This window comes from Equus przewalskii, chromosome 15 (genome assembly GCF_037783145.1).
Source record: "Equus przewalskii isolate Varuska chromosome 15, EquPr2, whole genome shotgun sequence".
In the NCBI taxonomy this organism is placed as follows: domain Eukaryota; kingdom Metazoa; phylum Chordata; class Mammalia; order Perissodactyla; family Equidae; genus Equus; species Equus przewalskii.
The window spans coordinates 23,181,191-23,196,248 of NC_091845.1; the positions used below are offsets into that span (position 1 = coordinate 23,181,191).

Here is a 15,058-nt window from a genome sequence, read left to right on the forward strand (position 1 = left end):
CACTTGGACAAAATACCTTATGGGAAAAACAAGCCCCCAAAATTAACCATTACATTTTCTTATTTAGCATTAAGACGATCTCAAAAAATTATTTATTCTTTCACGAGGCATGTGTTAAGTACATTCCATACATTTGAAATATAGAAGTCTGGAATATAGTCTTTATGATTTTTTTGGTTTTGTTTTTGCTATGCTAATGCATAAAAATTAAAAGGAAGTTCACATTCACTAATTAAGGTTACCATTTTGAAAAACTGCAACCATTATGTTCTTCATTTCTAGGGATTAAATTGACACCCAACATAGTTACCTACCTACAATTCAGTTCAATTTAGTAAACTAGAAACATGTACTAATGGATTACATCCAAGGCACTGAGACAGGCATTGCTGAAAAATTTAAAAAAAAAAAAAGAATGGAAGAAAGACTTGCTCTTTCAGGTTTAAGTAACTCGTGTGTGTGTGTGTGTGTGTGTGTGTGTGTGTGTGTGTGTTGGAACAAGATATCAACACTGTTCAACATTTTTTCTTCCAAGTACCTTGTAGTCCATTGTATAACAGCCAATGATCATTTGTCCTAATAATAGAAGCATCAACAGATATTGACATTTAAGACCATTTCGTCCATTCTCCCAATTCAAAACAAAACTACTCTTACACTTTTCGAAGAAGTTAGTCCTTTCCACCTTCTGCCCACGGTAGAATTGCACTTCCTGGTTGTGTGAGCTATAAAGTTCTGACCGATAAGGTGTAAGCAGAACTGATGGTATTGCTTTGAGGCTGGAGCCTTTAATTGTTGAAGCGACACCCTCCACATCTCTCTTTGCCTCTGGAACAGAGACTAGCACTATCAGCTGGATCCTTGAGTGACTACACAGAGCAGAGGCTCTCCCCTAGTCCTACCAACCCGTAATGGATGCACATAGTGAATAAGCAATAGTTTGTTCTTAGAGCAATTGAGACTCAGGGGCTACTTGTTATTGTGGCATAACATAGTCTGTCCTGATTGATGAAGACTTTAACTTGTATTATTCATGTATTCATCAAGTTTTTATGTTCCATGTACTGCCCTAAGGCCCGAGGAGACAGCAGTAAACACATCAGACCAAGTTCCTACCTTCACAGAACCCCCTGCAATAGATATAGATTTTTTATCAAAGCAGTGATAAATCCAAAGCATTGATTATTGCAGCTGAAAACCCTTAGGGTTCTTATAAGCCAAGAGTTATAAACTGATCTCTCATGTGGCCCATGATCATGTTCCGCTCAGCCATGTTGTTATGCCAGCACAATATTTCAGAATGCAAAAGGCTACAGCACCATTCTCTTAGCCCACCAAGTTTCATGAATTCAAGATACCCTAAGGAGTTGGGTGTTCAAACCATGATCCAGGCCAAATGCCTAAAGACACACATTCAAATAGAGTATGTAAGTTTATGTACATTTGTGAGAAAATCCTTTTCACCAGAACTCCTCCCCCTGGAGAAACCCACATTTATACAGAAGAAAGGCCCAGTGAAAATAATTGGGATGAAAGCTGAAATGCTCAGAATGATTAAATAGCCAAGAATATTCATCAAATTGCCCTGCATAGTAAGAGGCAGGGGGAGGGAGAAAAGGGGGATTGAGGATGTAATGAGGTGGAAACCTGGAGGGAGGAAACAAATGGTGGGGGGCAAAGAGGCAGAGGATAGAGAGAAACACATTAGAGGCTCAGGAGGAGAAGGACTGAGGACCAAAATGGTCAATGGGGATTCCTTGGTGGAAAACTGTATCCTGTGGAGGATAACTCTTCACTGTGTCTGTCCAAATGATTATAAAAGTCTTAAAAAACAATAACCTCACATATACTTTGAGTTATTAAGTTACTTGAGAAACCCATTGAAGGGGCTGAATCCCACATTCAGGCCAAAAGCACCACCAGGAAATCCCTCATTCCACTGATTACCACACTTTTCTTTTCTTGGCATTAGAAATGAAAGCCATCCTCTGTTCAGTTTAAGAACAATCCGCTTAATAATTTAGCTAATTTTAATTTACAAATGTCTAGAAAAAAATTTGAGACATGCAAGATTTTATGTCTATGCATATTTCTAAATTGAAAAACAACTAAAGGAATTTAAATAAATTACATCTGGACTGAGAAACACGCCAAGTTTCAGTCCAATGCAAATTAAAGTGGCTTAGATATACACCATTTAGATCGGCTCTAAGTATTTCTTGAAATAACACATTTTGGTTGTGATTTCACAACCCTGAGGGTTTTTCTTATTCCGTTTCAGTTGGCTGATGAAAATGGAGGCATGGATGAAAAGATCATTGTCATGGCACCTTATCTCTAATCTATATCCCTCCTGTAGCACCGAAGCCCAGTTTCTCTTTTCTGTAGTCACTGGGGCTGCCCATCAGTTGGCTGACACCTATTTTAAATCTCTGATCATGAGTAAGCAATAGACTTTTTCCCTAAGCTAAGAAATGTTACCCTGTCTTTCTCCCAGAGCCCAATCGCATAGATCATTTGTGTTGTATCAGTTTTTTTCTGGAAGTCACCTGAAATTTCCCCATCTACCATGGAGTCCTACTATGTGCTCCAAACCAGATACACAGCAACATCCTTAGCTTATCAGTTTTACATTTAGGGTCTTAATAAATTGTACATACTTGTCTTATTTACTTCTCTATTCTGTATCCTGTCTTGTTTCAAAGTACCTTTAATCTAAGAAGAGGAACAGAATGATTAAAAGAAAGTAGATGAAGTATAACAAGAGAATGGGAGTTGATAAAAATAATGATGATGGTTGATGATCATATAATAATGATGATGATGATCCTACAGTCATGTGTCATTTAACAACAGGGGTACATTCTGAGAAATGCATCGCTAGGTGATTTTGTCATTGTACAAACACCCTAGGGTGTATTTACACAAACCTAGATGATGTATAGCCCACCACACACTTAGGCTATATGGTACTAATCTGATGGGACCACCATCATATATGTGGTTGGTCGTTGACCAAACCATCCTTATGCAGCACATGACTGTACTATATTAATAGCTGTTTGAAGGGGGGTCTTTTTACATGCCAAACCCTGGGCTGAGCCTTTACATGCTGTGTCTTATTCACTACTCATAGGAGTGCTAATAGGTCCATATTACAGTGATCTCTATTTTATAGGTGAAAACCCAAATTTCAAAGAAGTTAGTGATTGAACTAATGTTGCACCTCTAGTAAGGTTGAAGAACTATGATTCAGACTCATCTCTGATTCTCATAGCCTAAACTCTAAGCAATCATATTCTAGGCAAGCAATATTAGAAAGAAACAATAAATTTTACATCATAAATATAAAAGGCCAAGTAAACAAAGTAAGATGAGCCTCATGTGAAGTTTGAACATGAAATGCAAACCGTCAAGTGATACAGAGGAAACCCTATTTTGACTGTTCAAGCTTCCTAGCAGTAGAAGTGAAGAAGGACCAGTTATTTCTTTAAAATACACAGCATCCACAAGGTAAAAAACTTAACAAAAGCCAACAAAGAAACAAACCAAAAATCCAAGCTGCTGCTCAAGAAAGAATAAAAATCATTATTAATAACAAAATAAGCAGAAGCTAAATCATTTTCTATAAAATTGGTGATGTTCAATGCTAATTTGGATCTGGATACATCAGGCAGAATTTTCAGCAACAAAGAAAAGGGAGATGGAAGACAAAATTTTTCTTAGGCTGGAAGAAAAGATAACCTTCACGTAGGAGTCTCATTTTTCACCTCCAGCAGCCTATCTCTGTAATTACTTTATCAATTATAATTCCTTATTGCTTATCTTGTCTGTCTTCCAGGCAGAGGAGAAAGAAAGAATAAGGTCATTTCTTTTGTTCTTCCACTTCCCTATTCTCCTTTTAGAACAGAGAGAAAGTTGAAACCACAACAGCTTTGCCTTCTCTCTAATCAAAGTAATAAATAAACTATCGTGTTAGAGACCAAATGGTCTCTTTATTACAAGAGTATGAACATATATTAAAAGCACATAAAGGTCATGAAAATATCTGCTTTGATGACAATAATAAAAACAATAACATGGTTTATTTGGTTTATAAAACTCTCAGATCCATAGCTGGATTCGTAATCACTGTTCACCAAATCCACCGTGATCTAATGGCCCTTCACTTACTCAATGGTTTAAGCCAGAAAGGAAGACTCTCTTTGCCATCTCCCTCTCCCTCATGAACTCTGCATCCAATCAGTCACTTTCTATTAATTTGACTTCCTGTCTACGCCTCAAATCTGTCCATTCTCTCCCTCTCCATTCAAACACCCTCGCCCGGGCTAGCATCATCTTTCACCTGAACTGTGATAATACTTTCCCAGCTAGCCCACCTGCCTTCACATGTGCACCTCCCACCCATCTCTTCCCCACTCTGCAGCCAGAGGGAATGTGTTTGAGATGCATGTTGGTCAGGTCACTTCAGTTATTTAAAAATCTTTCAATGATTTTCCATTGAGCTTAAAATAAAACCCAAACTCATGACCATGGTTGACAGGGCTCGGCATGATCTGGCCCCTCTCTACTTCTCTAGCCTCATCTCTTATAATCACTCTCACTCTAGGCCCCTGCTACACTCTTCTCTTGGGTCTTTGAATGGCACAGGGAAACTTTCCCCCAGTTGTCTTCTGTAATGCTCCAAACCAGATCAAGTTTCTCCATGGTACATGCTATTACAGCCCTCAGGATATCATCTCTCTAGCCTTAAGTACAATTGTAAATAACTATTTCTGGAATTATTTGCTTGATATCTGCTTTATCTTCTTACTAGAATCACCATGAGAGCAAGAAGAACAAGCATCTTGTTAACTGCTGTATCTTCATAATCGAGTATATAGATATACATATAGGTATAGATAGTGGACACTCAAATGTTTACATGAATAAATGAATAATAATGAATGAATTAAAAATAAAATATGAGTTCACTATCAAGACGGCATGCATAATGAACTGTTTTTCTAGAAATAAGTAGGTTTTGTGCTCCCTCCCTGCAATAGCCTTTGCTAGTTCTTTTGGTAGCCAGCAGCATGCATTTATGAAGTGGTGACACATATTCAGGATGACTGCCTCATTCTGTGTTACTCTCTTGCTATGACACTAAGTTAAGGAAATTGGCCCATACATTGTTTAAACCCATACCTACCTGCCACTAAATCTGTGTTGGATTTTTTTGTTAGAAGAAAAAAAATGAAACTCTCTGAGATCTTCAGCCTTGGTTCTCAATATTTGATATCCAAATATGATCCAATGGAGAGCTCACAGTTGAGCCCTAAAGAATAAAGAAAAGTCTACAAATGTTAAAAATCAAAAGAAGCACCTAGAATTTCGTTATATTGAACGTAGAAAGGACTCCTCCCTTCCAGAGTCTCCTGGTCCAGCCTCTCTGTTCTAGAGGAAATGAAAAGCCCTAAGAAAGGGAAAGAGGCCTACCCAAGGAATATAAGGCGTTCCCTGGCAAGGGTGACATAAAATGCATGTCTCCTCATCTAATGTTCTCTCTCTCTCTCTCAGCACTATCTAGTAGAACTTTCTCTGATGCAGAAAATGTTCTGTATCTGTGCTGGCCAAGATGGTAGCCACTATCCACCTGTGGCCATTAAGTATTTGAAATGTGGTTAGTACTGCCAAGGAAATGAATTTGTAATTTTATTCAATTTTAACTAATTTAAATTTAAATAGCCACATATGGTTAGTTGGTACTGTGTTGGACAGCACGGTTCTAGAATATACCAGCTAAATCAAGGAAAACAAAACCTGTGACATCGAATAATTTTCAGTAAATTAGAAGATTTTAAATTACTTGATAGCAACTTTCCAGGACAAGGATAACACAGAATGAAGGAGGTAAAATGTGCTTGGTTACAATTAACAGGAAAAAAACAACAAAACAAAACAAAACAAAAAAAATTCAAAGTGGAACAAATAGTAAAGAGGGTGTGTGGTTTCCTAAATGTCGACAGTCCACAGGCAGGGCTTATCTCTAGGTGGGTTGGATTCAGCAACTCCACTAAGCCTTCAAGGACCTAGCTCATTTCCAACTCTCTCCCTGCCTTTCAAGGCATTGATTCACTGTAAGGCAGGCTCCCCACCATGTATGAAACATGGCTGCCCACAGCTATCCGGGCTATGTGCTTCCTCATTCACGTAATAGCAAGAGAAAGGATTGTTTTGAGAAACCCTCCCAGTGAGCAAGGAAGATTCTTTCCTATCCTCCACCAGCAAACCACTTCTCATTAGCTTGACATGGGTCACCTGCCCCTCCTTGAACCACTTTACCTTGGCCAGGGGAAAAGAGTACATTTTTAGGCTTAGAGCTTCACCACATGCCCCACACCCAGATCAAGAAAGAAATCAGCTTCCCCCAAAAGAAATGAACCAAGTGAGAGACTTGTGAAAAGTAAAGGAAAATTAGGACAGTAGTGAGTGAGAAGGAATAAATATTAAAGACATACTCACAACGTTCACTAAAGCTAGTAATGTTTTCATATGTTCTTTTGTGACTAAAGGATTTTGATATTTTTATAATTTTTTCTATTTATAAAGTAAGATTCATATTTTTTGAAAGGTAGAAAAGTCAACATCTAAACAGAAAAATTTAAAAGTCATCTATAGTCTATCACAAAGATTATCAGTACTCACATTTAAGTGTGCGGACACTTGTCCAAATATACCTATTTGGTTTAGTTGCTTTTTTAAAACTTATACTTAATGTAGAATATATTTTATGATTTGCTTTTTTTTCCTCTGAAAAGACTACGTTTTCCAATGTCAGTAACTATTCCTCTGATGGTGACCTTAATTTACTTAACCAATCTAAACTACTTTCGTTTCTCTAAATATTCCACATCCATTTGTTGCTTGTAAATTGTGGTTGATCTTACATTTATGGTAATAAATTTCCTACTGTGTAAGACAGAAAATCAAAAAAAGGAACATTTTTCTTCTTCTATAGAATCCTACATGACACCAGTGGTTAACTACAACAGAAAAAACATAAATCCCCTTTGCCTGGTGTGGCCTTCAATCCCATTAACTTTTCTTGACTTCCCAGGTTTGTATCTGATTTGCCTTCAAGTAAATTTCTTTTCTGGTCTTTGTCTTATTACTACTGTAGTTGATAATCTATTCTCTTTTATCTGGTTTGAATTTTAATTATGGGAAAGAGATAATTTCAAGAAATAGAAAAAATATAGAAAAATAGAAATATATATTTTAATCCATATCTCCTTGGGCCTTCCTCCTTTTATTTCTTTATTTTTTGACTTAGTCAGTGAGGCAGTAAAATAGAAGAGCTAAGAGAATGGACTCTGGAGTCAGACTTCTTGGGTCCTTATTTCAACACCACCACTTACTGTTGTTGGATCCTATGTGAGTAACTTTACGTAAGTTGCCTCACTGATACCGAATTCAATGGATTATTGTTAGGACGCATATCAGGGTGCCTAGAATATTACAAGTCTCTATAAAGTTTTAAAATTAAATTTGACTCCTATACTATAACTAAGATTTTGCTCTAAATTTTAAGATGCGTTCTTACTTCTCTACGTCCTTGCAGATTCAACTTTTTCTATTTGCAACATCCTTGCTCTCCTCCCCTGCATTTCCACTTGCCATCCCCCTTCCCCTTCCTTCTCTTAAATCAACCCACTTTTCTAGAGTTGGTTCTGGTGCATCATTCTCTGTGGAGGTTTTCTTGGCTTTCCAAGTCTAGGTTGGACACCCCTCCTCTACACTCCCATACGATTTAGTGCCAACTGCATTTGCTCAGCATCTACTGCTCTGCGACATATTTGTCTATTTCCTTGTCACTTCACTTCACTAGACTATAGTGCCTTTCGGTTCTTCAAACATATATGCCCTTCTTGACTCAAAGCTTTTGCACAGTGTTTCCTCTTTCTGGAACATTCTTCCATCTATTCTTTTCCCAAGTGGCTTTTTTTATCCCTCTGGTCTCAGAGAGACTTTCCCTGACCTTATCATTCCTTGTTTGGAATTAAGCAATGGTTTTCCAATGCACAGAATATAATGTCTGATTCTTTTTTAAATGTAGACTACAAGGGCCAGCATAAGCAATTTCTGCCCACACGTCCAACTTGAATATCATTCCATTCCTCCCTACCCGCTCCCACATTCACCATGCTCCAGTCACTCTGGTCTTCTCTTACTAACACATTCAGGTATTCATTCATTCAGCAAGTATCCATTCAACAAACAAGGTACAGAGACTAGAACTCAAAAGTGGTACATGAGATAATCATTGCCCCATCTCATACACTCCAAATACTTTCCAGACCCAGGGCCTTTATACGTGCTATAAGCTCCTGTTTTATTCATCACTGTTCACTCACCATCTGGCAATGTACCTGGCACATAGTAGGTGCTCAATCAATATTTATAGAATAGATGAATAAATGTGTGTGAATGAATAAACATAGCCATTTCTCACTTATTCATGTTTTAGGTGTTTTATGAATTTGCAGCAATATTCTAAGCAAGTGGTTGGCAGTGGGCTGAGCAGGGAGGAGGCTGGGAAGAATTTCAGATGATGTGTCTGTATGTGTATGGGTGTTTGTGTGGGAATCTGAGTCTGAAAATGCCTAAGTGTATCTCCAACCACATCCCAGTGCCAGAGAGAAAGGCTTTTCGCATTACTTCTTGCTTTCTCTCATCCACCCTTTTGTCCTTATCTCCTAACACACCATATTGACAGTACGCCTTCCCCACTCTTGGCTTCCACCTTCACATTTAGGTATTTTTTCATACTGTAATGGAGAGCATGTGGTATCTCTGGGATCTCAGCTTAGAGAGGAGAATCTAGCAGATACTACTTTAGAGTAGAGGAGAAGAGAATTATAAAAAGGAGTTCAAGGGAAACCTTGGACATGACTGAAGTGGGTAGAAGAATGCACTTGAGCATGCCCATATTAGATTGCCTAAATCTAAAATTCCCTAAATCTAAATCAGAGGTCTTCAATCTTGGCTGTGAATTACAATAACCTGGGAGGTTTTAAAACTCTAAACACCCAGGTCCCCACCCAAATCAAACAAATCAGGATCTCTGGAGGTGAGAATCAGGCAACAGTATTTTTCAAAGCTCTCTAGGTGGTTCCAATTTGCAGCCAAGTTTGAAAACCACTACACTAAAACAAAAGCTGACTGCTGTAGGCCTCTGGTCACTATGGCAACCCGAGAACTACCTGCAATTGCTTGTTAATTAGCTGCCAACTAAGAGGCACTTCCTCTGTATTTAACAGATATAAGGTTAGACCAAAGTATGCATCTTTACTGAATGCTTACTACGTGCTTGATATGATAATAGCAACCATATAAAACCTCTGTCATTCATTTGGGGTTTTTTTCCTAGCTCTTAACTGCATAGATTACGTGAACCTTGGGTGTTCCAAGCAATGATTAGTAGACTTCATGAGTGCCTCTGTTACATGTATCCCCCTCTCTTGATTTTCATTCATTTAACCACACTCTCCCTTACTGAGCCAACCACTGGTTTTAGGAGTCTCTCCTGTGGCTCAGGGCAGCCCCATCCCCTGGCCATGATCAGAGGTGAGCACAAAAGCCAATTTGTGCCAATGGCATTCAAGGACAGGTGTGCAGAGATCTCTTGGAAAGACTCTTCCTCATTCATCTAAAACAGCTTCAGGAAGTGATTTTCCCTTTTCATCCAGACCTGAACAAAGAAGCAGGTCATTGACTAGGCATCAGTAATAGGCATTTGGAGATCTGAAGAGATGCCAACTTTAGTATGAGGCTAAAAAAGCAGAGGAACAAGTGGGAAAGACGTCCTTTGCTGAATCGAACCAACGCTAAAGTCCACCCAATGTTAGACCTTCCCTGTTACAATTTAAGGCAGTTTGAGTGGGGCTTTTTGTTACTTGCAATCTGAAGCATCCTAATTGACAGAATGTTAAGGGATAGCTTACAACAATGGAAATATAAAACTAAGCATATCCCAAAGATTCTTTATTCCAAACTCCCGTTTTAAAAATAAAAAGATTAAGACCCAAACAGCTGACGTGACTTGTGCAAGGTAACACTTTCCACTGGCCTTATATTACCTAGAATTGGGCCTTGATCTCAGGTGTCCTCAATGCCCTCCCATTGCTCATTCTACTAAACCATAGTCCTCTTTGTTGTGAAAATTCACTTTAATTTTCCAGTGTTGCTAAATTAGCTGTGATGACCCTAATTTTTAAAATGTCACTAAATTTCCTTGGAAGGAACTGTCTCTAGAAATAGATATTCTCAGCCCTCTCTTACAAGACACACTCAAAGCCTATAGCTACCATTTGATTTTTAAATGTAGACGTCATGAAAGAATATGTAAAACTGTTGAAAACATGTATCACACAACCCACCCCCAACTAAAAAAAATATTTAAAAGTTCTATCCAGCTAGGCTGTTTCAGTAAATGATGTTGCTGAATATATAAAATACTTGAATCTAAATTTAAAAATGCTCCCCCCTCTCCTTGATTAACCAGATTGTCCCCTCCCCTATATATAGGAACGCTGTGTGCCTGAGCCCACTTGCCATCTGTCACCACATTTTCCAAACTTCTCTTCCACCCCCTCCTCTTACACAATCTTATCACATAAAAATATTAGATTTCAGGGATTTGTATAATTTCATTAAATTTTCTGAGCCAGCTAAAAATAGAGGAAGTACTGGTATATCAAAGTGACTCAGTTTTTGAGTGCCCAACACATAACAGTGGTAGCCAGTAATGCCCTTTAGGCAGAATTTATGTGGCCAGAAATAACAAGAAGAAGTTTTTTCCCTTGTTATGGCCTTTCATATTAGGAATTTGCAGGTGTTCCCATATTGCAGAAAGGAATTTGGACAGTTTCCAAAGGGTCCTGACTCATATACCATCATATTGCTTTGTTTATTACCTTTTGTAAAGTTTTGTGAGCTTTCTCAGACCATTAGAAAAATACTTACACGCCATTTGGGGATTGTCCACGTTGCTGTCCTCCTCACACATACAGTTTGTGAAATGGTTTTTAACCATTTATATGCAGGGTACCTTTACTCACCCAAGTGCTTAGGACAGGAACTCAAGAATCTTCTTTGGTTGCTCTCTTTCCTGCTTCTCACATCCAATACATCAGAAATTCCAGCCAATACTTTTGCTTCCAGACCCCACAGAAGGTCTTTGAAGAATGACCAGGGAGATTGGCTATAAAGTATCGAGTATTACTACTCAGTGAAGAGCTGCTAGGGATGACCAGCTGAACTAGGCTCTTTCCTGCCTCTCTGCATATGTAGGAGAAAGGAGGCTTATCATGAGCATCCTATTGTGTCTCCCAAGCATCCCTCTCTCTTCCATCCCTACCCCTGGTGGTTCTGAAGGGTCATCAATCACAGTGCCTCAACCATTCTCTGATCACAAGTGGAGTTACATGACTCAGGCCTGATCAATCAGGAACTCCTGTGTCCTGTCAGCAGAGATTGGTCCAAGTGTGGGCATGTTACCCAAGGAAGAGTGCTAGGGAGAAAGAGATTTACTTCCTTTATAGCATAGATTTTGGGCTACCGATGGCTATTTCTATCTGTCATGAGGAAAAAAATCTGCCTATGTCAGCAGAGAATACAGTCACACCCAGAAAAGAAACAGACAAGCATGGACTGAATGATGGAAAAGGAGGAGGGAAGAGAGTAAGAATAGGGTCTAAATCAGGCGCTGGCAAACTATGGTCTGTCTCCTGTTTTTATAAATTAATTTTTATTGGAACACAAATACAGTTGGCCTTCCCTATCTCCAGGTTTTGCATCTACGGATCCAACCAACTGAGGATCATGTCCTATGTTTCTGATTTGCAGTTGGTTGAATCCTCAGATGCTGAACCCATGGGTGCTGAACCCACAAAAACAGTGTAATGACTAAGGGACTTGAGTATCCGTGGATCTTCCCTGCGGATACCAAGGCATGACTGTACACTCATTTGTTTCTGTATTTTCTATAGCTGCTTTCATGCTACAATGGTAGAATTCAGTTGAAGCAGATACCATATCTAACTGAGAATGCCTGAATGAGACCACGTGAACTATCTTATCCTTTTCAAAGATCTTATAATTTACTGAAGGGCCAGAAATGCAGATACATATTTATGGCACAATATGATAATGGGAAATAAACAAAATACAAAATAGAAAAAATCTAACAGAATAACAATAGTAACAATGATAATAATAATGCTACTGATGGTAGCAGCTACTATTTATTGATTGCATATTATGTTGCTACTTTAGATATACTGTCTCTCATCCTCCAAATGACTTTGCACAGTAAATGTATCAGTCAGGATAGGATAAGTTTTGCTGCAGTAACAAACAGCCCCAATATCTCATGATACATATCCATGATGTAGAAGTAGAAGGCTCTGCTTATTGTTGACAGCCCAGATCTCAGAATGATGGTGGCTCCTTCTCAACACATTTCTATACTTGCATTATTGAGGGGAGGGATCATAGCAAATCACACACTGCCTCTAAAAACTGTTCACAAGTGAAACACATTGCTTCCACTCAGATTTCATTAGTGAAACAAGTCATATGACCATGTCTAAATTGAAAAGTGCTATTGGAATGTAATACTATCATGTGCTCAGAAGGAGAAGAGCTGGAAATATTTAGAGAATACCAAGAATGTTTATCCAAATAGGTATTGTTAGTCTTCACCTTTCCAATGTGGAAATACAATAAGAGAAGTTGGGAGACTTCCTCAAAGCCATAAACTAATAAGTAATAGTGTTTGAATTGAATCCCAGTCAGTATGACTCTAAATTCCAAGCTCTTTTATATCTACCATGTCAATGAACTTTCTCATCAGCTTTGGGTTGGAAAAGAGTGAAGTTTACTGATGAAAGGAATAGTAGGTTTGCCTGATGCAGGACAAAACAGGAAGCCCTTTAACCTTTTTGATAAGGACACTTACATTATATAAGCAGTATTTAAGCAAGATATGGATGGCAGTTTTGACTAGAGAATTGGTCCTGGGCTGGGATAATTGGAAGGAGAGAAAGGCATTATAGAAGTAGGAATGAAATAATGCAATAAAGAAAAGAAGGGATTGAAAGACAGACAGAGAGAAAGAAAGAATGAATAGTTGGAAGGGAGATTTTAGACTGAGACTGTTTCTGTTCTTGAGTACCTTAAGTATAATTCTTTCCTAAAAGGTTCAGGTTCAAATATTTATGAGACAGAGTTACTATTCCTTTTAGAGCCTTGTCAAGTGTAAAAGAGGAGGAAAAATCTGTTTGTGAAGGGAGTTTACAATATACTTAAAGTTTATTTTAAAAATAAATAGGACTTGATAGATAGGGCAATAAACAACAGGCCCCACCAGTAACCTGCCAGGAGCACTAACAGGAAGCATCTGTAGGCTGCCAAGAGGCAGAAATAAGAATGAATAGTTCTTACTGTCAGAGAGTCACAGGAACATTCACAAACAAAGAGGATATTTGGGGTGCAGCATCTCTAAGCTGAGTTACTCTGTGTCATGAACACACTCACAGTTTATATGGAATACGCCCACGCAGGTAAAGTCACGTCTGAATCAGATGTTGCTGGCTCCCTTTGCTATGAATTCCAGGTTTTGTTTCAGCCTGAAATTGTAACATGACATATAAAAATACATAGAGACCTTTAGAGAAATTTAATACCAAAGAGATATTAAATTTCGCATGACCTCAATAATTAGGAAGTATATGTGATCAAAAAAGAGTCTATGTGTTCCCCTCAAATATTTATTATTTTAATATTTTATATTTATTAAATGCACGTAGGCATGACTAATTATTTATGCTGGCGTACTATGTACTAGGCACAATTACAGGAGCTGAGGATGCAGACATGAAGAAGAGAAACAATCTTTACCTTCCTGGAATCTCTTATTTTAGTGGAGGAGAATAACGAGAAAACAAACAATGTGATTAAAGATGAGCAGGGGACTAGGAATGGCACTGATTTTAGGCAGTGGTCAGGCAGCCCTTTGGGGCGGGGCCTTTGAGCTAAGACCTGAAAGGTAATAAACAAACCATGGACGACAAAGTATGTTTTACATTTGGGCCTGTTTCAATTAGTAAAGGACTTTCTTTCTGGAGACAAAATTATAATAGAGCTGGGTTATAAAACTCATTGGATGATTACTCAAGAGAGCTGAGTCTCTTTTCTGCCACTTCATGGCTGTATGCCCTTAAGCTAGCCTCATGAACTTTATGAGCCTGGATTTCTTCATCTGTGAAGTGTATGGGTTGGGCCACAGAATCTCTAAGGTCTCTTTTGGCACTAAAACTTTGCTTCTTCTCCTGTTCCCACTACATGTGCATGCACATGAGCATGTGTGCATGCACACACACACATACACACTGAGCATGTGTATTTTCTTCCAATTTCTAATTGTTGTCAGAAATAGACTCTGAGCAAAATAAGAAATGCTTATTCAATATGATCTCAGTATAAGTGAAAACCACCTTTAGCCTCTTCCAAAAGCTCTAGCTTCGCTGAAATATCACATTAGCTATTCCATACAGGTCCCTGGAGACAAATGTGATTACTTTACCTTGGAGAAAACACCCCTCTCTGAAACTACCTGTCACTGGGCATAGCATCTGATACTCCAAGTGTGTGTGATTCTTCCTCCAAACTCTCCCCACAGGCACCCCAATACAGTTGCATCTGATTGGAGCAGAGGTGAACACCTAACTCAAAGAAGGATCAACCATGGGCTGGCCACTGACCTGGGAAATAAAGGGAAAAGGTGAGTCAGGCCAATAGATTTGGATTTGGATTTGGGGAAAAGAAAAGGAATTTGGATTTGGGATGGTGAGACATTGGATGGGTTGGTGCAGGGCCAAAAATTAAGGACACATAAAAGGTGGCCAAAGCACAATGATGACAAAGCATTCAAATGACGTCTGTGGACTCTATGACTGTTGAGGCTCCCGGAACTGTTCAGATCTAGGCTCACTCTCCAGTTTCATCTTCCATG

At 38.6% G+C, this 15,058-nt stretch overlaps 1 long non-coding RNA gene across 2 annotated transcripts in view; it reads left to right on the forward strand.

Moving 5' to 3' along the window:
* Positions 1-15,058, forward strand: part of LOC139076133 (uncharacterized) — a 104,378-nt gene that overhangs the window by 5,558 nt on the left and 83,762 nt on the right. For both annotated transcript variants that reach the window (XR_011527423.1, XR_011527422.1), the window contains exon 2: positions 14,726-14,827. This is a non-coding gene — a long non-coding RNA (uncharacterized lncRNA). The remainder of the gene's footprint in view (positions 1-14,725; positions 14,828-15,058) is intronic.